Source organism: Dioscorea cayenensis, chromosome 1, assembly GCF_009730915.1.
Source record: "Dioscorea cayenensis subsp. rotundata cultivar TDr96_F1 chromosome 1, TDr96_F1_v2_PseudoChromosome.rev07_lg8_w22 25.fasta, whole genome shotgun sequence".
NCBI classification, from domain to species: Eukaryota; Viridiplantae; Streptophyta; class Magnoliopsida; order Dioscoreales; family Dioscoreaceae; genus Dioscorea; species Dioscorea cayenensis.
The window spans coordinates 29,395,717-29,399,086 of NC_052471.1; positions in this window are offsets into that span (position 1 = coordinate 29,395,717).

The following is a 3,370-nucleotide window of genomic DNA, read 5'->3' on the forward strand; positions in this document are numbered from 1 at the left end:
TGAAACATTTCTATCTAGTTTTTTTTCATCTTCTTGGATTAAATCTAGAGTAATGATATTTTTACTGAATAGATTTCCCGAATAATGTGCATGTCAAGTTGACATTTATGTCAGCATCCACGTCATTCTTTCTTTATCTCTTTTTTTTGAAAAATTATTTTTTTTTATTATTTAAATCTTAAGTTTAAACATTTAATCGTAAAAGATAAACATGTAAATAATAAATCGAAAACCTCTCCCTAAACCCTAAACTGGAAATCACAAACCCCCGCACGGAGTTTGTGCTTTTGTGTTTAGGGTTTAGGGCATAGGATTTAAGGTTTAGGGTTTAGGATTTAAGGTTTAGGGTTTAGGGTTCAGTATTTATTATTTAGGGTTTAAATTTTTAGATTTTCAGGGTATAGATTTTGTAGTATTTGGGTTTATGATTTTAGATATAGTTTTATAATTTTTTTAAATTTTAAGAATTTAAAAATTTTTAAGGTTAAAATTTGAAGTTTATATAAAAAAAAAATAATGATGTGGATAAATCTATTCGGTAAAAATAGCATCTCTCTTAAATCTACACTCCAATAGATATGAGATAATTGTTTTTATAATCTTTTTATATTTTTATAACCCAAAAATTTGTAATTTTTTAGTTAAAAAAATTTACTCTTTTTTTCCCAATTACCGTTAATTCTATTAATGTTTACGTTAATTTAATCGATTGTTTGTATTAACTATCATTTAATGATTATAAAAATTAAGTTAATTAAATTTTATAAATTTTTTGTGTTAAAAAAATCATAATAAATCTCATAGTAGAGTTGATACATTCAATTATCTAATTATAGCTAATGGTTTTTGGGTCAATTGGCACTTGGGTCCCCCGTAAAGTCCTTTTGTAGTTAGCGAGAGATCGATCTCACGGGGTGAAGGTACAAGGGGTAACTCCTTGTTTGTGCATGCCCTTAACTTTCCTTAAATAAGAAATGCTTATCATCTTTTTATCAATATTTACATATATATATATATATATATAATTATATGACATTTATTCATTCCAAAAAAATATATTTATCTATAATATATACTAATGACTAAAATTTTAATTAATTAGATTTTATAAATTAATGTTTATTAAACTATCCTTTATAATAAGAAAAAAAATGTCCAAAATTCGTGCTAATAGACCATCCTATAACAGTAAAGTTGATGCATTCAATTTAGTTTGACAATTATTTATTTATTCTATAAATACGTATTTATTTATAATTAAAAAGAATATTTAGTTATTTTTGACCTGTGGACAAGCCACATATTAGGAACGCATATGAGGGGAGTTCAACTCTATAACACCTATACCTTCCACCTGCACGAGCTAGAATCGAATAACTTATGCTAGGGGTCAACTACCAATAAATCAAATGGTCGTTGGCTATAATATTTATTCCGATATAGAGTTAAACGTTGAGTTAACGGAAAACTATTTTAATGAAATTTTTAATTGATTATACTCTTATTAGCATTGTAAATGAAAACAAATGAAAAGTAAGAGATAAATTATGTACATATATTACACTCCATGTGTTTTTTTTTACTTGTTTCATTTTAGAAGTTTTCTTTAATTATTTTATTTATTTATTTAAAAATTTATAAAACATTAAATATCATTTTTCTATATTTGTCATTTATATTTAAAATTTTCAATAAATTACATTCAACCACATATTTTTAAAAATATATTTTAAATAAAAGTAATATTAAAAAATTAAAATAATTTTTATGAATTTTAAATTACCAAACTCCAACATTTTTTTATTTATATATTTTAATTAAAATAAATAAGTAAAAAAGGATGGGAATATATATATGCGGAAAGTATTTAATTGTTCTCCGAGAAATTTGCACTTTCCCTATTAATCCCTACTAATTTTTAATTTCCTTGAAAGTCTCTCTTTTATTTTTTTCAGTCCAGATTCTACAAACGTTGTCAAATGTGGGATTAAGTGATAGTGAAAATTACTAGAGTGCCCTTCTGAGTGAAGAAACTTCTCTGACCTCGTGAAATGATGAGATTACTCTCCATCTTATTTTTTTAATTATTTATTATTTATTCTTGTTTGTGGAAGGCGAGGATCAAGATCTATAATAGTGGTAGTAGTGTAAAGGAGGCGAGGATCAAGATCTATAATAGTGGTAGTAGTGTGGAGGAGGAGGAGAGAAGGGTGATAATGAATGAGGAAGGGTGGGAGAGCTTGTGTTTTGGGGGATTGGAAAAGCCAACCCTCATAACTTCGTTGACCAAAGCAAGTACCTTGAATCCTGGATTACTATTTCTGGGTCACCACTTCAGGCCACAAACTCCATCTCAAGTCCAAAGTTCCAACACATGTGTATGTTTGTCTGTTTATATATATATATATATATATATATGGTAAATATTGATTGCGTATATCAGAGGTTTTTTTTTCTGCCATTAAATCATTATATAAAAAATTGTGTAAAATTATTGTTATTTATTATACACTAGGTTTATCAACGTTTAATTTATACTGTGTATAAAATGACGGTAGCTATTAGAAGCAAATCTAAAAATATAGTAGGATGTTTTTAGATTTAAAATTTAAAGACATTCTTAGAGAGACTCACTCTTTATATATATTTTTAACAAAGTGGATAAACCACTATTAAAAAGGTTTGTGTAGATTTGTTTTTTAATATACCATGCATCCTCACCCTATGCACGGGGACCTCACACAGCTTGTGCAGAGGAAACTCTGCTTACTATACATTGGAGGGTAAATTTTTCTAATGAGAATTTAACTTTGGTCTTATTCCAGTTTGAGCACTAACTTTCAATTTGTATTAAAATGAGCATTAAATTTAATTTCATTTCTCCAATAGGGTAATTGGGGATTTCCAGTGGATTTTTGGTGATGTGGACACCGGAAAGTTTGCTAGTGGCTGAGCTGTTGAGTTGGTGACATAGACTCAGGGCATCCACGCCTGCTTTCAGGTGTCCACATCACCGAAAATCTACCGAAAATCCACAATTACCTCACCGGAGAAATGAAATTAAAATTTAGTGTTCATTTTAATACAAATTGAAAATTAGTGCTCAAATTAAAATAAACCCAAAGTTAAGTATTCATTAGAAAAATTTACTCATATATTGGATGGCCCTTCCCCCAAGTGGGAATAAAATATCTTAATTGTTTACCATGCATTGGATATTGAAAGCATGACCCCATCTCGAATGAGAGCAAGTGTTTTAACAATTGAGCTAGCCCAACATTAATATATATGATTTGCTTTGCTTACCATGTGTTAGGTGAGAATTGAATACGTGACCCCACCTATGGGAACAAAAATGTCTTAAAAATAG